Genomic DNA, 22098 nt, shown 5'->3' with positions numbered 1-22098 from the left:
CTCTGGGTTAGGCAGGGCAGGCATGATTATGTCCAATTTGGAAATGAGATAACTGAGACTCCGAGGTCAAGCACATCTCTGGGAAGAGCAGGTCCTGGCACGAAGCCCCCAGCTTTCAGAAACCATGACTACCCCATCGTGCTATTTTCTTCCCACCCCCAAAACGTAACAGGTCAAATGGTCTCAGTCCTCCAGTGACACATTTCACATTGTGCCAATAGGCAGACTCCACATGGACACAGAACAAGGTCACCTACTCCAGGGTGCCACTTGAGGTTCCAGGGCACCCAAGCCCCTGCTCCTCCAAAGAATGCCCTTTTTTAAGGGAACCTTTTCTCTGAAAGCTTTTAGGGACTTGAGCCAAAGTCACGTTGAAGGAGATACGTAATTTAGAAAATGAAGTGTGTTTTTATTTGGATGTGGCGAGGGTTTAATAAAGGGGAAAGAGTGGGAGCTTTGACCCCAGCTTAGGGCAGAACTGAAATGATGGAGAATTGACCCAGGCAGTTTGCAAGAGTATGTCTATTCCTAGGCCAACGTTTACCCATAATATTGAAACACATTTTTATCAAGAGATAAACTGTATGGCACAACATAACGCTGTATTTCCCCTTGGGCGGGTGCCATGCTACTTTCTGGTGCATGTTACTCGGTCCAAAGGAAAGAATCAGTTAAGATAGATATATATATATCTGCTCTGTGACAAGAATACTTCCAGACACTGCAGGCGATATAGGCGAACTAGTTCAGTATTTACTGATTTATCATGCACTCACTAAGGCTGGATGTTGGGCCCATCTTCTAGTGGAGAAGAAAGATAACTTGACTTATTACAAAAGGGTAAGGCCTGATTCCTTTCAACCCCCAAGACAGAGTGGTAAGGATGCTATAGAAAGCCTAAGAATGAATGGCTCAGTCCATGAAAGACAGTGTACTGCATTGGGTAAGATTTCAGTAGGGGGAGGCAAAGAGAGGAAGAGGAAGGTTGGCACCAAGGCCCAGAAACAGGAAAACGCAGTGTTGGTCGTCTTTGCGACTGGAGCCCATGGGACTGATGGAGTTAGACGCCAAGGATAATGGCATAGTGTGGTACGGTTTGGCCTGCAACCGCAAGGCCAGCAGTTCAAAAGCACCAGCAGCTCTGCAGGAGTAAAACGAGGCAGCCTTGGAAATTGGCTGGTACAGTTCTAGGCTTTGCTTGACTCGGCAGTGAGTGCAGCGTTTTGGAGTGCTGTCTGTGAGAAAAGGAGACAGTTTGCTTGTAAGGAATAAGCAGACGGATGTGAAGCTCAGTTGGATGCATGTAGCCACGGTGAGGAGTGGAAGGAATAAAAATGGCTCCCGCTTGTCTTATTTGGGAAGCTGAGTGGATTGTGATGTCATTGTCCAAGAGAGGACCCAGGCTTGTGGACAAAGCATTTAATCAACAGCTGGCCTGAGCTCTATTCAAATGGCACCTAATGGGCAGAACACCAAAGGCTTGAACCCAGTCCTAGTGTGCTTGCGCCCAGCACTTTAAAAAGAGTGTTGAAGGTTTTAAAATTAAGGTTCTTAAACTTTCTCCCCCGTTAAAGAGGTTAAAACCCTCCCATGAGGACACTTGAGGTACCACCCAGCTCCTCTCTAAACCCCCGCTTTACAAAAATGCAGGCGGATACTCATGCTAAGAAGCAGGCATATATGAACCACCAGTTTCCTTCTGTTTCTCCTTCTCAGCGATATTATTTTATGAAAGTTTTGGCCTTCTGAAATTAGAAAGTTTTTTTGTCCTCTCTTCCTCCCCACACCCATTGGGCATATTTATATGACTGTTTATCTCTTAAATTGCCTTGTGCTACTGAAATGTTACAGATGACGTAATTTAAATAACACCTAAATTGTGTTGTTTATTTATTAAAAGCAGTGCTAATCAGACAGCTAGGTCTTTTTTTTTTTTTTTTTTGCTACATTGTGCTAAAGCTGAGCACTTGCATATATGTATGCAAGTATGGTGGTAAAATGTAGCAATTTATTTCAGAAGAGATACATTCCCATTACCTAGCTGGATGAGGTCTTGGAAACATCCTTTTAAGGATCTTAACCTAGTGATAAGTATTGGTGGAGTACCTTTGTCCTGAAGAGTCTTCGGATGCTCTCTAATAGTGGAAGGTGCCTTTGCCTTGGTGAGCCCCTCACAGCAGCAGGGAAGCAGCCATGGGCACTCGGCCAGGCGCTTGCCTGTGGGCTCAGCAAGGTTAGTCTGGGCTTGATCTGGAAACCAGGCCTCAATGTGTGCCGCCTTTGTTCCCGCCAGTACTCAAAGGTGACACAGACGGCCTTCCTTGGGCAAAGTGATCTTCTCGATTGGCTTGTCCAAGAAGTCATCTACCCAGCAAAGGATTTTCACCAACCCTTACACAAAACAATCAGTCTCGATTATGACTGTTTTAATGAGAACAGAATCATTAAATTGATGACAATATTTTTTTACAAAAATATATGACCACCTCAATGAATTTACATTTTCAACACATGACCGTTTCCCCCCCCCCCCACTTATATAAAAGTATTCAGATTGAACGCTGACAAATGCTACTTGTGGATTTATTTTTATTTTTGAAAAGGATACCTTTGGAGAGAGCAAAACAAACACATAGAAGTTGAAAATAGCTACACTTTGTAAACAAAGATTTCTAAAAAGGTGGGATTCTATATTCTTTGCAGGGATGATGATGACTGTATTTTTCATTCAAGATTTCTAAGTATCTCTTATAACAGGAAAGTGCCTTTCTCATTTAATTTTAAAAAGAAGGTGAATAACAAGTGAAAACAAAAGACCGGATGAGAAGGTTTGAACAATTTGAATTTTGGATGAGAAAAGCTGCCTGAAGCTGTCTTATTTTAACTCCCATTTAAATGAAACCTTAAGGAATAACTCCTTTTCATGCTGGGGTATCACACTTGGGTTCATGTCAGAGTGGTGTTGGGCTGGTGTTCTAGGTGTGGAAGACGACAGGATGAGAGATGAGCTGCGTGGATTGTGATATGTTAAGGCAATTGCTTGGATGGATTGTCTGTTTCTCACTTTCAGGGTGCCCTCTAGTGTTACTTCATCTCAACACAGCTGTTTTTGTTTAGAAGGCACGAAAGTTAAAAAACATACTGGGAAGATCACAATTTAGTCACAGGTAGGCCAGCTTAACTAGACTCGGTATAAAAATAAAGTGTTGCCAAGCATACGATATGGGGTTTTAACAAAGTAATGTTTCCATCGCCAGTGCTTTTGATGGTAGAGAGGGACTATCCTGTGTGGAAAAAGAAACTTTGATGACTGCAAGTTCAAGTCCAACCCTGAAAACGAAGAGTTAAAGTTGGGATAAGAAAATTGTGGACTACCTTACCTTCATCGATGTCTTCTTTTTCGCGTACGTGCAAAAGAGCAGTATTAAGTTCTGTGTAAATAATTCTAAAAGAACATGTTTACAAAAGTTCAAAGAAAAACAAGTGTCGGGGAACAAAGTTTCCAACACCATTGGGTGGAAGATGCTTGGCCAGCCATCCTTAGCGTTTATGGTATTAGGAGCTAGTCGCTCACAGAAAAGAGTTTGCAAATGTCAGCACACACACTCCTGCACCGCGCCATCAAAGAACAAATCCAAGCACGTTAACAAGTGCTCCCTGAAGATGCTGAGAAGCCAGCACTGCAGCCTAAACCAGTGGTGTTACATCCTTTCTGAAAGTAGCGGCAACTCTTTGTTTCCTCGGGTGAGGAGCGAGCCTACCCCGGAGTCTGCAGTCAGTGGAGAGAATTAGATTCGGTCACTATTTTTTGCATGTATACTGTGTGCCTTCTCCGTGGGTTGAGGGAGCCGATGGCTAGCGTTCCAGGCCCCTCCGGCTCATGACAGCAGTGTGAGTGGGCAACACACGTGAACATGGAGATGTTGGTCCCTAAAGTTTTGAGACAACCAGGAAGAACAAGGAGACATCAGTACCAGAAACACAAAGGGAAGCTGAAGGTCAAAGGACCCTTGTGAATCCGTGTTTCTTCTAGAGAGGGAAGCATGGGAGACCTAGCTACATGAGCTCTGAAGATTGCAGTTCAATGTACTGTGAAAGTCTCCAGGCCTCACTGGCCTCACCTGTAAAATGGTTCCTATCTCACCAAGCAATTCTGAGTAGTAAAGGAGATCCTAGGTGCCGGAATGATGTCTGATACGTAGGAAACACTCAAGCAGTCGGACCGGACACCCAAAAAAAGTTGCTGTCCTTATTCCCTATCCAGCTCTCCTCATGGAATTAGCTAAATTCAATGTTTTAGATCACGAGGCAGGCATGGCTCTCAGCATGTAAGTTAAGACCCAAGTGATAAGGTGATGATAAGATGAGGGTGTCCAGATGAATCTTGGTCCCTGTTGCTATCTCTGCCTCTTCCTCTATGTTGCTGTGGGCAAGGGCATGATTCAAGATAATTGGCATAACCATTCTTCAATTTTTAGTTTTGCTTGGTAGGTGTAAGGAGCTATGTAAGATCCCCTTGAATATCTCCAAAATATTGAGCCAGCTATTAGAGATGAGGTAACCAAGTCTTGCTAGTCTTTCTTAGCGCTTGTTGCCTCCAGTGCTTAGTGGGGGCCCGTGTGGCTCGGACTCAGGCTGCATGTCCTAACTTACAGCCTTCTTGCTCTTTGGGAGTAAACCCAAATGAAACCAAACCAAACCAGTTGCCATTCAGTTGATTGCAGCCCATGATGGCAAGCGTAGAGGCGGGGCCTCTCGGTCGCAGATTGCCAGGCCTTGCTTCTGTGATGCCCCTCGAAGGGCTTGAAGCCAAGCCTTGCAGTTAGCCATTGAAAGCCTCACCATGTTTGATGCCAGGGACGCCATTAAGGGGATGGAAGTGGTGGAGCTCTCAGGGTAAATTCCCCGGCTGAGTTTTCATCCATGTGCTGCCCAGGATGCAGGTCAGGCTGTACTTGAAGCCACACTTCTCGGGGTTTTCGTGCACAAATGAATCTGAAGATCTCTGTTCATGGAATGCCTCCCACTAAACTCATGTACTGAAAACAACCAAGTTTGTGATCCAGCCAAACGTGCCGTTCTATGTGCCCTTAATTACGCATACCAATAAACTGAATTTGCCACGTTTACTCTCTGAACCACTTAGCAGCTAAGCAGATCCATTTGGAAATTATCCCTGTTTTGACTCTCTTTTAGCCCATACTTCTTTCAGATAAAATGAAGATACAAGAAAAGTAATTGGGCGATTGAAAAAGAAAAATGGGCAAAACTCCTTATTAGCTTTCAAGCAAACACAAATTAATTGTGGGCTCAGCCAGTCCAATTATTTAGTGGAATGGGCAAAAAACCCTCATTCATAGATAGAAGCTGCTGGTTTAGGGTCAGGATGTGCTCTAACAAGGAAGATCTTGGGGACCCGAGGGTCTCCAGAGATTGAGAATAGGGGGCACTGGGGCCCCTCCTCCCCCAAGGCAGTGAGAATTACATTCATTTGGTATTCACCCAAAGTCAGGGCCATCTGACAGCTGTTTGGTGTTTCCTGTAAGATGGACTTGAACCTTGGCCAGATGCTAGTGGACAGATGTTCACAACACAGAAACCATCATCAAAATAGTTGCTAATTGGCACCCTCCTAATGATGTCAACAAATAAAACAGGAATGGACTGGATCAGGGGGTGACACTCTACACCCACCACCACCCTCCTGGCTTAGGGAGGAGGTCCTAGGTGGAAATTAAGCTTTCTCCATAAACAGTGATTTGGGGGTGGGGGTGGGTGCTTCTGTTGGACTTGGCATAAAGTGTGAGAGTTTGTTTCTGTACAGATGGATGTGTGTATGGGTTTAGCAAGTCACTTCAACCTTTGCAGAAAGTGGAAAAACGCAGGAGTGGTTTGAACTGCACTACCTCCCCCCCCCCCCCCAACCAAGACAAGTCTGGAAATGCAGTGTTTCCCCCACAACCGTGGCTTCTGTCCTATGGAACAAATACTTTACATAAAAATTATTTCACGTAAACCTCTCAAATAAGGCATTTGTACTTCAGTTCATACCTTTGACTATAGTTGATTGGTAACACCTGCAATCTAATTGTGCCCAAATATTTTGGTTAAAAGCAGATTTTAAAACCTAAATTAGTTTAGAATGGGTATTGCAAGGCCAAACTGGTTTGACAATGCCCCGTGAATAGCAAAATGGGCTTGCTCCTACTTGTACAGGTTGTAACAAACTGACTTTGATTTCAACAGTCAAACTCCCTTTTCAGTGTCTGGGCCCTTTTAGAGTGGAAAATTCCCCCTCTCTCTTTCTCTCATATTTGCAAGTTGCAAACCAATGCCAAGAGCTGACTCTTTACTGCCGTGGAGTCTGTGATTGTTCTTTTGGTGGTGGTGTGCGCTGCTGTCGTGTGGCTCCCAACTCAGTGAACCGCCCGTGAATGGATTCTTCCTTACAAGGAAAGACCTAGTTTTATAATGTGTTATTAAAAAACAACAATAGCATTGTATGCATTTACTCTTCATTGCTCCTCCCCCACCCCCATGGGCTCAGGTCATGTGCAGAAGAAAGCGCAGACTCTGTAGACACCCAGTTTCTTGGCCCTTCCTCCTAGCGGGTCCCCAGTCATCAAAGCCTCTTGGTCTTCACCTTCCATTCCAGCTCTTTCCCTAAAAGCCTGCGTGGATCCCTAAGAGCCTGCGTGGATCTTACTAGGAATTTCCATAATAATTATTAATAGATTGTTTTAATCATAAACTTGGTCGAAGCCTTATCATGTTGTTTGGAATTCATCCTGGTAAAAAGTGTATTTTTTTTCCTCGTAACATCTTGCTCTCAGGATTTCTCTGAATCACCAAAGCCCCTCTTTTTTCCATTCCCCAGTGAGGCGTCTGCTCCCGTGAATGGCAGCGCCCACGAAGGGAGCTCGAATAGGCCCAGCAACCAGCGTTGGGCGCTATTGAGCCCATTGTCCGGTTCAGCCACGCTGGAGCCAGATCTCACTTCATAGCACAGTGGTTCTAGGAATTCCACTTCAGCAGCACACCAGAGCTGCTCGCAGGCCTCCCTGTTGTCGCCATTGGCTGCTGCCCGGGTGCAGTCGATTACCATTCACTGCTCTCCACGGCTGCTCTCTCCCCCTTTGGCAAGGGACCACAAGGCACCAGCTGCATATTCAGTAGACACTAAAGATACCGAGCAGAAGCATCCAGAGCAATGGATGTGGTGGTGTGCTTAAGATGTCCTCCGCGGAGGGACGGAACTGCCAGTTTCGGGGATGATCTTCCAGCGGTTACATAGCACTTCTGAGAAATACTGCTAAACTTAGACTGGGTGGAGTTTGCAGCGCTTAGGGATAAATGAAGTGACTGGTGTTTTGTTTGGATTTTCATAAGCAGCCTCTGCAACTCCTCTATTTTTGTTGTCTTTGTTGTTATTGTTTATTATAAATATATATCAATCACATGTTGTGTGCCAAGTCAACTTTGTATAAGGGGGCCAATATATTGTCAGCAATTAACGATCCTTGATTGTGCTGCCCCATTCGTAATCAACAAGTCTTGTTTTGTTTCTCCATCACCATTAACGCTCCCCTGCCCACTGCCCCTGGTCCGCAACAAGCATTCTTTGGTCCCTCCGCATTGTGCTTTCCTGTCCATTGAGGTTCATATAATATCTGCCCTTTTATTGTTGAATTACTTTGATCTTCAAGTTACGTCCATGTGACTGGTGTTTAAAGTGAATGTATTACTGAAAAGTTTTCAATGGTTATAAAAAATAGGGTTGATCCAGTCAATGTAATGTATTATTAGAATAAATTTAAGCTTTTATTTCTCATCTATAATTTTCTAAATGATTAAGGCTGTCTCTATTCTACACATGGAGAAATATCCTCTGACTCATGCAGATTCTTTGGAATGGATGAATGAGTGAATGGATGAATGCTCTCTGGAACACAGGCTCTTGGAGGCTTTTCTGTGGAGGAGACACCTTTCCTCTAGAGATAGGATCTCCGGCATCGCTGATTGTGTCTGTGCTACCAATATACATGAGATTTTACCTGTTTAATTTTCCAGTATCTATTGGCAATGATCTCATGAAATTCATTTGAGAACTATTGGTGAAATAAACCTAATTATTTCCTTTAGGCAACACTTCCTCTATTAGTAAACGGTCTTGTAACTAAGCCCTCCACCCCAGAGCTGTATGGAGAGAGAACACAATCTACACTTGGTTGCATCTGAGAGTTCTAGTGTTCTCCCCTTCACACTCCTCGGGACTCTCAGCTAAATTGCTCCCTGGCCTTGCACAGTGGTGCTCAGAGATAAGGCAAAGCATCACCCGAATGAACCCAACCTTGGAGGTCTCATCTAACACGGAATCATTAATGGACCGAGGGGAGCGGCCAAAGCATGCAAAGTTTAGTTTCAAAGCTCTCTCATAGGTTCCAAACTCCCAAACCCAACTCACTACCATCGACTCAAGATGGACTCGCAGCAACTCTACAGGACAGGGTAGAACTGCCCCTGTGGGTTTCTGAGATGGCAACTATCTGTTGTCTTTCTCCTGAGAGGGGTGGTGGCTTTGTACTCTTGACCTTGTGGGTAGCAGCCCGCTGCATAACCATGCCACCACCAGGCTCCCTTGGATGTATCATCTCATCCAGTTCTTAGACCTACCTCTCTATCGCACCTGTCCTGACTCTGACAAGGAAAATGAAAGCGCACCACCACCAGGGGCAGGCAAGTCAACTCCAACTCCATGTGTACGACCACTCTCACGAGGGTTTTCACGAACTACCGCTCAAAAGTAGATCGAGATCTAGTGACCTTGAACCTCCTACCTTCTTTTGGTTAGTACCCAGCTGAGCACGGGACATTAGCTGTTGGCACCCCCAGGAGCACAGACTGTAATGTGTTTTTATCATTTTTCCTACATGCTGTGCTTTGTAATAATCAGTTTGAAAAGCAAATTAGCATGTGCAAAAAGAGGGTTAGCTGTAAGACATCATCCGTTAAAATGTATTTTGGAAGATCAAATGAAGCCTTTCAGAAGCCTCAGATTCACTGCCATCTGCATAGTGGCCCTAGCCGCGCAGTGGTTATGAGTTGGGCTGCTACCCATGGATTCAGCAGTTTGAAACTACCAGCTACCTCACGGGAGAAAGACAGCTTTCCAGTTCTGTAAAGAGTTACAGCCTTGAAAACCCACAGAGGCAGTCTTATAGGGTCGCTATGAGGCAGCCTTAGATCTTTATGATGTGTTGTGAGTGTCGTAGCATCAATTCCAACTCACAGAGACTCCATGTGAGAAGTGGTGTCCGACTGGGTTTTCTAGATTGTAATTTAAATGATCCAGCTCTTTCTCCCATAGAGCTGCTACGTAGATTCGAACTACCAGCCTTTGGTTAGTAGGTGAGTGCTTAACCATTGCCCCACCAGGATTTCGTCCCTTAGCTTAGACTGCAGTAGCTGCTCTTTTACACATACTATGCCCTTTTCAAGAGAGGAATAATGACCACGGCTCCCCGTGCACTGCACTCGAATTTCACCAATAATATTTACACTAGTGTCCGTGACATTTGGTAGGGAGTGGATACCAGGCCCTCTTTTGTGCTGTCACTGCTTCTTCAGATGGATGTGGGGTAACTGAGACAGAACAGAATGTGACAGACTCTCAAGACATCAGACAGATATTTTGAAAAACCTTACCTTCACTGTCAAAAGTTGATGGCTCTTGATACTTTGATTGTCAGCCTAGACATACAAATCCCTAAGTGGGATTATTGATGTCATTGTTGTAGCATGTCTGCATTTAATTGCAAACACAGAGCAGATAGAGCACGCTTGGTGTGAGTGCAATATCTGAGGCACCTGTTAGATCTGAATTCAGTAATCAGGCCAGAACTTGGGTGCAGGGGGATGGGAAGCAGGGACGCAGTGTGTCTGTGATTATCTTCACAGAAGTCAGTGCTTGGGCTCAAGTCTGAATTCCACCTTTAGCTGTGTGACTTCAGACCAGCCCCTGCAAGGTTGCTGTGAGGGGGAGTCCACTCGATGGCAATGAGTTTAACAGGTGGGCCCACCATGTGAGGAGTGCTGGTACCACACAGCTTTGGACTGTGTAGTTGTTACATAATTTCATGTCAACTTGGAGTGTAGGGGTGGCGTCTACCCTGTCAGTCAGGTATATCCTTGTGGGTTGGTCCATGCTTGTGGGTATGGCCTCCTCATAAGGAGGATCCTGGGAACACCCCCCATCTATCTCTCTGCCTTCAACTTCTTGTTAGTGAGCCATGCTGAGACTTGCGCAAGCCCTGGCGATACGTCTACCGCCATTGGATCCACAAGACTTTGCACCCACCGCTGACCTGGGATCTTCCTAAACCAATGCATGAGTCTGAAGAGGGATTTGTGGACAAGAACTGGAGTTATGAACTAGTATCCAATGTATGGTGTTGATTTGGACTGGGCGGGATGTTTTCTTGATATCCAGTGACTCCCGGATACAAAGCTCTTTCTTACGCATAGGTGAGTGTCAATGAACTTGTTTCTCTATTCAAACCGGCCTGACACAGAACTGCTAACCAAAGTGTTGGTGATTTGAACCCATCAACTACTACACGGGAGAAAGAGGAGGCCACCTCTGGTCAAGCATTATCGTCACAGAAACACTTTGGACCAGTTCTACCTTGTCATCTGAGTCGGAATCTATCCCATGACCGTGAGGGTTGAGATCTCATAAGATTGCTCTGAGAATGAAATGAATCAATAGATGCCAAGTTTTGTAACAGGGTCTACTACATAGTGAACACTAAAAAAGTGTTTCCTATTTTCACCCCCAATAAACCTTCCGTTCTTGTAGGCATGTTCATGTAAACATGCCAATGAGGCCGAGTCATCGAGAACAGGTGTGCATGGACTGCTAGAGGAGAGCTTGTGGAATCAATTTTGCATTTGAGTGGTAATAGGGAGAGAGTTGACTTGTATTGATTGTGATATCCTTTGTCCCTCTTCTGTCCTGGAGATCTTTCTATCCATGTTCTCTTGGTCATGACCTGTATGCACACCATCGAACACTTAACTGATTTTTAAAGACATTGGTTTCTGATGTCCCCAAGCATAGAGATGTCAAACCCTCACCATCTTTGTCTTCGGTGGGATGTTTTGAATGTGCTAATGGATGCTAAGTTTGGAAAATTGAGTTAAGCCGAGACCTTTTTTTTTTTGGGTGGGGGTGGGGCAACATTGGATTCCTGCCCCTAAGGGTGAGAACGTTAAGCACAGGGTTACCTGGGGAGCTGGATTGTCAAAGACCTACAAGATCAGAATCTGCAGGGTTGATGCCTGGGAATCTATAGGCTCCAAATGTCCCTCAGGTGCCTGTGACAGTCTGTTTGGGGAGCCTCTGATTTAATAAATCTCCTGTGAGGGAGGTGGAAAGGCAACCATGCACCCCCCCCCCAAAGTTTCGGTGTAGAGAAATGATGTATTTGGTTTTAGGTGATATCAAATCTCAGGCACCATTACTAATGTGAGGCGCAGAGCGTCTCGGTGCTGAGGACGCTTCTAAGATCATAGAGGACACCAAGGCCAGGCACATGCTGACGGGTCTGTTAGAATCTGGTCATTGGAGAAGAGGGTTCCATTAACAAACCGCGCCTTCCCTGTCGCCTTTCCTCTTGCCGTGGTTCAGTGCAGCCAGTAAAAGGCAAGGATTCCGGTCTGGGGCACCTGCTCAGTAGCATTACATATTGTCAACATTAGCACATTTAGAGTACTGTTTCACAGGTCTGGTTTCCCGTGCAAGCTAAAAGGTGGAGTAAGGGAGTCAGATAACCTCAGAGAGCATCATTCTCCTGGTAATCGCTCCAATCTGAAAATAATTTAGACATTGCTGACAGTGTGAAATCTGTGACTAACCTTCAGTAGACATGTTTATTTGGCCTTTGAAGTAAAAGCCAAGGAGGTTTAGAAATAGTCATAAAAGGAAACGGGGACCTGAAATAATTGGGAGATGCGTGTAACTTATTTCCAAAGGACAATGAGATGGCAATGGCTTAAACTACCTCAGAAAAAGGCTCCCCATATAAACTTTTTGACCACCGGCCTTTTTCCCCTCAAATCCAATTGCAGTTTCTTATTTTCTGTTCTGGGAAAATTTTCTGTTTAGAATGCATCGCTGAGATGGGGCCATCGCTAATTGAATTGGAATGCGCACTACAGGATGGGGCTGTGCTGTGCCTTCGTCTTTAGAGCAGTACATGCACAGTGGTTGAGCATGCTGATTAGTGTGTGTTTCCTGCTGAATGCTCAAGAAAAGACACATGTTCTCAATGATATGGGGGCTACGTGTTCATAAATTTTGTATAAATGGCATACATCGTTCTGTTACTTTAAAAAGTGCCCACAGGGTACATTCTGTTAATAATAATCATGGGTTTTTGTTTGTGCTTCATTAGAAGAGGAGAGTGTAGTTTTCCACCTAATACAATTAAAATATCTATATTTTATGTCTTCACCACTGAGCTTTGTTTCTCTGGTCAGTGTTGGTAGAGATGGGGTAAAAAGCAAACTGCCCCCTAATCTCCAGCTGAGAGGATTGGCAGCCATAGGTCAATTCCACCTGGAAATGTTACCTGAGTGCTATGGTAATTTGGTCTTCTTCAGAAGATAAATGCAATCAAGGAGATCCTTCTGCTTCTTATCTTGCTTCAGGTCTGACATCGCTATACACCAGCGACTACAGTACGCCTGGCACAACGCAGAACAGGTCTCCTTGTCAAGGCCAACTTCTCAGACTGTCAAAAGATCGTTTTTTTCTTTACATTTCCCAAGTTAGTCCTTGAAATGGGTGGGGATTTAAAGACTGAGTGAGTAAACTCTTTATGGATCCTTAGCTATTTGAAAGGAATTTTGTTTGAAGTGTCCCTCCCCTCCACCCTTTAATTGTTAGAGACATAAAAGAGGTGGTAAGCATCAGGCCTATCTATTTTATTGTTTGCTTGTAGTGATTTTTATTTTGGGTGAATTCTTCAGGGAATCTGAAAAGTGCTTATTTGGTTTGCCCATCAGCCAGCTCTGAGACCTATCAATGAGTGGTTTAGAGTACCATATCTACAAGACTGTGCATTTCTGTCTTGAAGTAAAAATTGCAGGCACAGAGGGAAGAGCCTGTCTCATTATTACTTCAGTTCTCAAGGTAGCATTCGGATGTAAGAATGCCATTTAAAGTGTTTGGGGATCTTGATAAAAATCTCATTGCATAGCCATTGTTATGACAAAATGGAACTGAAAAGTAAGACTGCTCTAAGGTGAGTTGAATCTGTACAGATAAAGGCTAAAAAATTGGACAACATGTCTGTATCTTCTGCTGACTTGCTATATAATCCATTAACAGGCCCATTTGTTCACCTGCCTCAGTTGTCCCTTTGAAATGGGGAATGGGGGAAGCTTTAAAAACCTGTTAGCCAGGGAATCTGTCTCAATAAGAAATAGATTACTTGAACACCATAATAATTTTGGTCATGGTTTACATCATTTCATTTTGTAGACTATAAATGGAAAAGAGTTTTGAGTGGAAAACAAATCTTGGGGAGAACTGTCTTATAATTCCTGTCCATCAAAAGTGCTGAGATGGGTTAGTGCCCCATAAGGACATCCTAGAACCTATTTTCAGATAAACAGAATGCCCAACACAGTTTCTGCCTTCCACAGCAAGAATTTGGAACTTCAATCTCCTCAGCAACTGAAAGCAACTTTTCTGTGCCCATGTGACAAAAAATTTGATACAGGCAGAGCCCGTGTTGTGTACTAACAAGATTATAAACGTCATCCCATCTACATAACATCTCCTACTTGCTGATTTATGTTATGTAAATTTTCACTCATTATGAGCCAATTAAACCACCCCCACTGAAACCAGCCTCTCAAACACAGTGCCATGGGGTCAGTGGCAACTCACAGCCACCTTGTGATTTGTAACCCACTCTGCAGCCCAATATACCACGGGGACCACTTCCACTCAAACTCCTTGCCATCAAGTCAATTATGATTCATAGTGATCTTAGAAGACAGGGTAGAACTGTCTTTGGGTGTCTGATGCTACAAAACTTTACGAAAGTGGAAACCCCCTCATCTTTCTCCAAAGTTGTTGCTCATGGTTGTAAACTGCTGCCCTTGTGGTTAGCAGCCAAACACATAGTCACCAGGGCTCTTGGTCATTTTTACCTTCACTTGCTGCAAGGTCGGCTTTTAAATCATCCACAGGGTTTCAAGACCTTTATTATGCTAAAAGAAGGCTACTCAGAACAATATGCACCTGTATGCAATTGACTTACAAATTCCACTGAAAGACACAGGAATGGTGCTTGTCACCTGCCATCCAGGGACTGGCTGTGTTCTCCAAAAGGTGGCATGAGCCTGGAGAACCATTGTTCATTCAACTTGGACATGGCAGCCAAGAGGACAGTATCATGAGTGTGCCAGTCTTCTGGAACAAGGATAAAAGTCCATCTATCAAATCTTGAGTCCAGGAATAAATTGCTGCCAGCGAGGGAAAAGGCATGCTTGCTGTTCTGAGCTAGGTGGCTCAGCTACGTTGACATCCACAGAGCAGCAGAGCCAATTCAAGACACAGCAACTATCTCCCCCCAACTCTCCCCTCAGCTGCATCCTTAAGTTCCAGGGCTGCCAAACTTCCCTGGTGATCAGTGTGAACATGAGGGACTGGGTCAAGGGTCTGGTCCAGTGTTCATCAGAACTGGAACCAGTCTCCCAGCACAAAAGGTGTGGTCAGGGAGAAGCTTCAACCCTTTGGGGAATGGTATTAACTTGCAGCCTCAAAAAGCACTTTAGCTCCTCTCCAAGAGCAGCACACATATTGCAAGTTTCTGAGAATAGCATGCCTTAATTAATAGCGCCGGTTCTGTCTCTCTTTATTTGTATAATGCTTTACTTTCAGCAGTGTTGACTCGGAGGATCGTTAGGCTTTTTAAAAAATTAAGTATCAGATGTATAATAGTTTACCTCAATGGATTGTCTTCGGGTTGAGCTCCAGAGACGTTAGCCAGTCCCAATGCCTTGAAGTAGAACTTTCTTTCCTAGCTGTAACAGTGAATCCCCTCCCCCTATTTTTAAAATGAGGTCATCTCATAAGAGACTATTATCAATAGTTGAGTACTTGTAGGGAACTGCATGTCTCCCTATCCTGGATTTAAGCCATGAATTTACTCTCAGTTTCCTGCCATACAAACTGCCCTGAGGTTTTACTGTCCTTTGTCTCAATTCCCGCCAGAGGGTGGCTGCCTTGACCCTTGCTAGGATTGGTGCTCTTTCACTAGCAGCTGCTATGCTCATTGGTCAATACATGACTGATGGCATCTCCCCCAGGCTCTCCAGGAATGCTTCATTAGCATACTTACCTGTTTGATCAGTTGCCCGCCATTCCTTCCTTGTTTGGAGATGCACGACTATTGGCTACCTCAGCTGTACCTTATTTTACATGTGACGTAATGGTGCCAGCCCCTCGCTGGCTATTTAAACCTCTGCTCTCAGCTCAATAAATGAGGCTTGACCAGATTCCTGTCTTGCCTCCATCTCTCCGCGCCCTTGCCCATCTCCATTCCCAGTCCCTCTTTCAGGTGTCCATGTTCTTGATGTCCCGCTGGTCGGAACAAGTACTAAGAATGAAACGACTCATGCTTTTACTAACCTAGCCCTTGCACCTCAAATATATATACATTTCACCGTTGGAGGAAATATCAAATCCTTACGTGTTCCTTGCTAATGTTCCAGCATTGGGAACAAGCGTGATGCAAGTGCAGACGAACTCCGATAGAAGAGCTCAAACGCCACCTTAGCGAGTCACCCATTGGGTACGACCAGGAAGGAAAGCGTCAAAGCAGATATCCTCGTAAAATAGAGTGTAGGGTGCTTTTTGACGGCCACATCTACGCCGCGCCTCTTCAGGACACTTGGTGCACATTCTCACGGTATCACTCATCTGGGTTTTAATGCCTCTCGAACTCAAAAAGAGATTTTTTTTGACGGCTCATAGAATTTTCAAAATCATTTTCAAGTCCTTCTAGAATAGCAGGGAAAAGCGATGTAAAGTCACGCAGGATGATTTGATGGAAACCCGACAACAAGCCGAAAGGGAAAAATAGGTTTGGAACCTAAAATAAATTGAATACATCACACCTTTCCATTCTATTCCTTCCTGTGCGTGTGTGTGTGTGTGCGTGTGTGTGCGCGCGCGCGTGTGCGTTTCCCTCCATGAAAATCTATGGGAAAGTCACTGGATTGCTTATCAGGCTGAAGCTTGTGTTGGCTCAGACTGGTGATAATGAGCTCTAGAAAGGGGCGGGACTGGCCCAGTGTAAGCCGGTGGAAGGAATGTAGCTCATGGGCCCTAAGGAGGCTTTGAAGCACCACGTGTGCTATTATGTGAATTGTAAGGGGTGTAGGGGAAATTCTGCTTCATGACTATGGGGGCTCTCCACTCCGCTGGCTCAAGGGAAGAGCTCCCAGTAATTACCTAGTTACATCACAGTGGTCTGGTTGACAAGTGATCGAAGGCTGCCCTGTCCTCTGTGTGTTCTCTGGACTAGCAGCAGCAGCCTCATCTCCCGAGAGCAGGTTAGCAACGCAAATGCTCAGGACACCCCGCCTCTGCCTCCCCCATCCCCCACTGATTGTGAGTCGTCATTTTAACGGCATGTTCAGGTGACGGGCAGCCACCTGAAAGTTTGAGAAGCATTGAAAGGACATATAGAGACAAGCTATGTGGACACAAGGAAGGAGTGTGGGGTGTGGAAAGGTCCTGAGAGAAACGAGTCGGACAGGGCCAACTGCTTACTATCATGCTGTTAGCTACCTCATGTCCTATGTTACAGGAATGTGATGGTACTGGTGGGGAATTTATCACTGACTATCGGAAAGAATCAGGGGATGCCAAGGACATATGTCCATGGACCTTGACATGCTTACGTGTATGGCATCATGGGGAGTCCAGTATTGGTATAGGGGCCCAAGACCATGTGGGTAAAGAAACTGACTGAGGTCAGAGAGCTAGCTGGGTGATAAGAAGAGGGATCCTAATCTCAGCGCCCTTTAGGATTATGGTTATTGCCAGGTATTTAATGCGGTTGTCTTTGCCAGGTATTTGCCAGGGCATTGAATCCAGTAGACCAATACTCCATGTGTACACAACTGTCATACAAATGATTTGTCATTTTATTGAAGCTCCTTGCTTCTAAAATGCTCGCTAGCTTTAAAAAATAACCTTACACAATATAGCAGCCTCATATGGTAGCTCTGTCGCTATGATTCTGAAAGGCAAAGGTAGATGTCTGCGTTGGCCCTGCAGGCTTGTGGCAGGTGGCAGAATGTGTCAATGCCATGAGAGCTGGATCAACCATGGCTCCCCTTCGATTAGGTCACCCTGAATGGCATCTTTTAGTCCAAGGAGAGGCTAGATCTGCTCTTGCCTTGGTTGTCCCACTCTGAGCTGCCATTTGTCAGCGCTCCAAGCCAAACTTTTTACCATTTAGTCATTTCTGAGACTCCTGACAACCCTGTGCGTTACTGAGTAGAACTGTCATCTTTATGGAAACAGATTGCCAGGCCTTTGGTATTCCATGATATTCCTGGGTTTGAACCACCAGCCTTTGGGGTGGTACTTGAGGACAGATGTTTCCAGAACAACTGAATGCACTGGATGGTGTCTGAATAAGCAGCTCTCTCCTGACATAGTTTTTGATAGCAATGGAGCCTGCAGATAAGGCCCTTTGCCATGTTATCTTTCCATGCCCAAATCTAAAAGAAATACAGAGCAAACTAGATAAACATGGGCTGCAGATGGTGTTTATCCCTCACCCACCCTCTGCCACACCTCAATTCCAACACATAGCCACCCTCTGTAGAGCTGTTCTGCTCCTTAGGGCTTCTGAGACTACAAATCGTTATGGGAGTAGACAGTCTCAGCTTTGCCCCAAGGAGTGGCTGGTGTGTTTGAACCACCAACCTTGTAGTTAGCAGTCCAATGCTTAGCCTACAAAGCCACCAGGGCTCTTTGATGATAACACAGTAATCACAAATCTGTCTTTGCCCTTGCAACTTGTCATATAATAGTCCCAGTCTTGTTTGGCAAGCAGAATTCATTCCCAGTCGTGTGAGGCCTCGTGCAGGCTGCAGCCTGCATCAGCCCCCCTGGATGGTACCCGGCACCAGCCTGGGGAAAGGATTGAAGGAGAATCCCCAGTGATTCCAGGAATTAGCTTTAACCAGGATGGACCACCCAGAGTGATAGTGGTTTCTAAATGTTCAGAAACAGTAATAAACCAGAAATATAAATATATAGCTAAAGGAAGGACTAGCGTTTCCTCACCCACCCATTTTTTCAGTACCCAAGTCATTTCTTGGAAACCCAAGAGACCAGGAAGAATTCTTTTTCCAGGGAAGGGATTTAATCTGCATGAGAAAGACAGCAAAGAGCATTGCCATGTTTTCAAAGACCTTCCAAATGGAACTTAAGAGCTTCCCAAAAGAATCCAAAACTCCAAGAAAAAGTAAAGAAGGGAAAACTTGTGAAGTTTCGTACAAAAGCAAAAAAGACCCTTTTCCTAATGAGTTTAAGTGCGACTGGGGGTCTCTTGCTTTGGAACTCTAAGCCTTGCCCGCACTATCCAGACACATCTGCTTGTCTTATGGCTCAGTCCCATTCACTTTTCTTTTCCTTCTGCCATCAGAACTGCATGTCAGCAGGTGGGAGGGTTAATTGTGCCCCCAAATCTGGGCCTGCCTGCCCTGGTGTTTCAGGAAATTAGATTATTAGCCTTTGCAGAAAACGAGAGAGTTATCACTTGTTGGTCCGTCTTGACCAACGTGAGACCCTCAGTCTCTTTGAAAAAACAAAGCCTGGACTTTAGGCTAAACTTTCCTTTTATGTTAGTGATTGTTTCTATGCTGCTCTTAAGGTTTGAAGCATAGTCAAAATTGTTTTAGGAATTTTTTAAAAAGCTACCTTCGATTAAAACTGGAAAGGAAAGCGAGAGGGGAGGGTAAGTGTGGACTTCTGACGAATAGCTCACACACGGTCAGAGGAGAGGGCTTCAGAGGGGAGAGGACCATCTCTGTCCTGGCTCGTTTTGTGGGCACCGAGGCGTGCGATGTCTGGACTGGGGGTAGGGCACTGAGCCCAGAGCTCTTGAAGCATTCAGTGAAATGTGGTTCTTTATGAAATAGAAAGGGCATTTCTGTGACCTCAAGGAGTCCAGTTAAAGCTGGACCGCAGGCAGGCTAACCACCTCTCTCACAGCGCTGGGAAGATGGGCAGCCATCCTGGTGAAGGAGAACCAGGAGTCCTGGGGGCACTCTGGGTTAAGCCAGGGGTCCCCAACCTTCCTCATGCCGTGGCCCTTTCAAACAGCTCCTCATGTGGTGGTGCCCCCCAACCACACAATTATTTTCGTTGCTACTTCATCACTGTCATTTTGCTACTGTTATGAATCAGGCGAACCCTGTGAAAGGCTTGTTCCCGACCCCCAAAGGGGTCCCCACCCACAGATTGAGAACCGCTGGTGAGGCAGGGGGCTGCTAACTGGGAAGCCCGGCATTTCAAGCCCATCAGTTGTTCTTTAGGGTTGATAGGCATTGAAATGGCTCAGGGGCAATGCGTTTGATTAGGTTTGGATTTTGAAAGCAAACAGACTAGTTTTTTGGGTGCTTAAAGTAAACCAAACTCATTATCCTTCATTCAGTTACAATTCATAGAAACCCTATGTTTGCAAGGCGCTCAGTTTTGTAGAGGTCGCTGGATCACCAAGCTCTTGTCCCATGGAGCTGTGGGGCGTGAGTAGCAGAAGAGTGGCCCCCACTGCTTCTTTCACTGGGGAGGTAGTAGCTCAGGGAGGGGACTTGGGGGACACAAACTTCATAACATATTTCTAGGTGCGAGCATTAAAATAAACCAAAGTTCACAAAAATCCCAGCATCATAAATGGCACTGAAAGAAACCAAACAGGGAGCAATTACAAGAGGCGCTGAAGCAACTTTCGAAAATAAGGAGAGTGGTGGCTAGCCCCCTTTTCTCACAGGAAATGAGGATGGGACCTAATCAAGCCGCTCTGAATGGAAGAGCCCCTCTGGCCCTCATGTTCTTACTCCGAGGCCATTCAGCCACTCCGTGCCTGCCCCTGTAACAAAGAGCAGGGGCCAGCTCGATTCAGGGATTAAGATGACGATGACTCTCCAGCCAGGATCCCTCTGCCCTTCTTGGCACCTCCTACCTGCAAATGGCCAAATGCCATCTCCAAGGAAATCCACATGCCTTTCTGGAATCCTGGCATAATGTTTACTTTCAAAACAAAAACACACTCCAATGATATAGGACACCTACTCCCTATTTACTGTCTCATTCTCTAATATTTTGTACTTGGGACAATAGTAAAAATAAGCCTATCCAAATAGGTGACTTTTTTATGACATACACCTGCCAGCAACAAACACCAGGATGCTGGCTATGAGTAAAATCGGCTGTGGTCGTTAGGTTATGGGTCCACGTGACTGGATCTTGCTTTTCGGTGGTTTGACCACCTTTATCAGACGCCCCACCACACCCGCCCTTGCCGTCAAGGAGATTCGGATTCGTGGTGAGCCTATATGCGTTTCCAAGGCTGTAAATATCTTTGACATCAGAGTAGCTGGTGGCTTTGAACCTTGGTCCAAGGCTTCCTCCACAATACCACTAGGGCTGTTGCATTTGCCAATGAGGCGCTGATGCGGGCCTCTTCCCTTGTGATAGGATGTGGTCAACCTCCGTGCTCACCTCATGCTGACGGTCCCACAACAAAGGGAAGACTGGATGGCCATACGAGAATGCTCTTCGTTTGTTTTAAAATTCATGGCTGTATCGAGTGTGTGAGAAAGGGAAAAAAAATAAATGTTTTCTGGACCTTCCATAATAAATGATAAAGGTTCAGCCAAGGACCTTTAAAAAGGCTATGAAAAATTATATCTGTGTGTAAAGAGGTATAGGAAGGGCCCAGTGGTAAGACATAAAACACCATAGAGCCGTGGCAAGGCAAAGATCGATACTGAGTGTCCTTTAGAAGGAATTTTATTTCTCACACAAGTGTCCAGCTTTGTAAGTCGCAAGAACACAAGAATATCAGTGGGCTACAATAGCAAGCTTTGGTGCATGCTTCCTAGAGCAATTGATGGAGCTGTAAAGGAGCTATGGCGTTATCTCAAAAACGTACTTGGAAAACTCTACACCAATTCTTGACCCTCCAACGAAGAGGGAATGTAAACAGAATCTTACTGCTTGATGGGTCTCTCAGCTACCTTTCCAATGTGACGGGGACAGGCATCCTCAGAAGAGAGGGAGAAGTAAGTCAATGGACAACCACCAAGCACGTGCCAAGATTGGCATGTGCTTCTGCACATGAGACTTCTTAACTGGATAAATAAAGCATCTTTAAGAACTTAAAGGTTTTCTTCCGTCCTAGATACTCACACATGTGTAAGATGTTGCCAAGTTCACTCTTAACTATTAATTAGCGTTTGAACTTAAAACGACAACAGTCTAAGCTTAAACTGACAGAATGAACTTGTGTGGGCGATTTCTTAGCATAGGGCCGTGAACATCAATTAACTCTTTCTTTAATCCTGCTAGTCTGGATATTTTTTCCCCAATGTTGTTCATTGCTGGTAATCATTAAATAATAATAGCTCGTGTGTCACTATGGCGCTTCCAAATAAATAAAAAAATAGAACTTCTGAAGAGCAGCACAACAGGTTTAGATGAAAGACCTGTGGTGTTAATTTGAATTTTGGCAGAATTCAAGTATTTAGAATGCACTGGACACTTTGATTATCACCAATTAGCAGTTTGTGTGAGCCAAGCCAGCATGTGATTCAACTGTTTTGTGTTCACCCTCCACCCCCGCCATGCATCACCGCTAGACTGCAAGAATGTTATCAGGTGTTTGCAGTCTGAGAAAGACATGATCCAGATTTGACTCTTCTATCTTGCCCCAAATAACATCAAACAGGGCAGAATAATCTTCGCTGTAAGTCAGTTGCATTGTTGTCTGTATATTA

General features: G+C 45.0%; 1 protein-coding gene across 1 annotated transcript in view; it reads left to right on the top strand.

Moving 5' to 3' along the window:
- The window catches only part of SEMA6A (semaphorin 6A), a 151928-nt gene that overhangs the window by 13746 nt on the left and 116084 nt on the right, over window positions 1–22098 (top strand). The gene's annotated exons all lie outside the window — the stretch shown is intronic.

Source organism: Tenrec ecaudatus, chromosome 2 (assembly GCF_050624435.1).
Source record: "Tenrec ecaudatus isolate mTenEca1 chromosome 2, mTenEca1.hap1, whole genome shotgun sequence".
In the NCBI taxonomy this organism is placed as follows: Eukaryota; Metazoa; Chordata; class Mammalia; order Afrosoricida; family Tenrecidae; genus Tenrec; species Tenrec ecaudatus.
The sequence above is the reverse complement of the archived record's forward strand: the minus strand, read 5'-3'. Positions and strand labels throughout refer to the sequence as shown.